The sequence below is a fragment of the Engraulis encrasicolus genome, chromosome 17 (genome assembly GCF_034702125.1).
Source record: "Engraulis encrasicolus isolate BLACKSEA-1 chromosome 17, IST_EnEncr_1.0, whole genome shotgun sequence".
NCBI classification, from domain to species: Eukaryota; Metazoa; Chordata; class Actinopteri; order Clupeiformes; family Engraulidae; genus Engraulis; species Engraulis encrasicolus.
In genome coordinates, this window is record NC_085873.1 from 16,357,200 (window position 1) to 16,357,585 (window position 386).

General features: G+C 50.0%; 1 protein-coding gene across 1 annotated transcript in view; it reads left to right on the forward strand.

Annotated features, from left to right (window-relative positions):
- The first annotated feature begins 356 nt into the window (after nucleotides 1–356).
- The window catches only part of ntn2 (netrin 2), a 92,372-nt gene continuing 92,342 nt past the window's right edge, over nucleotides 357–386 (forward strand). The window contains exon 1 of the mRNA XM_063221866.1: nucleotides 357–386. This exon is cut by the window's right edge and continues 221 nt beyond it. The gene's annotated coding sequence lies outside the window, so the exon portion shown is untranslated.

Sequence of the window (386 nt, forward strand, 5' to 3'; positions counted from 1 at the left end):
CGCGCCTGAATTTGCACAAACACAAGCCGTTGTTTCCGTTGCACTACGCAGCCATCGGGAAAGCCTTCGAGTTTAATGACTTAAATACGAAGTATTGATTGAGATATGTAGGTAGGTTACTTAAAACATCGGTCAGTGTTTCTCATCAACATTCAAGTTCATGTCTAGTCTCAAAGTACCCCCCCCCCCCTTTTTTTTTTTGGAGTGGGTCTGGTATTGATTGAAGCCCTCCTTGTACGCCTGGCTGTCCGCGAGCAGGGGTTTCTCACCTATGAGCTCAATTCCCCCACAGATCCACACACGTAGCGCGCACAGCAGACACCCCCTCATATCATTTCCCCCCTCGCTCCCCTCAGTCAGTTCAGAACCGTACCGTGGTCTTGGGC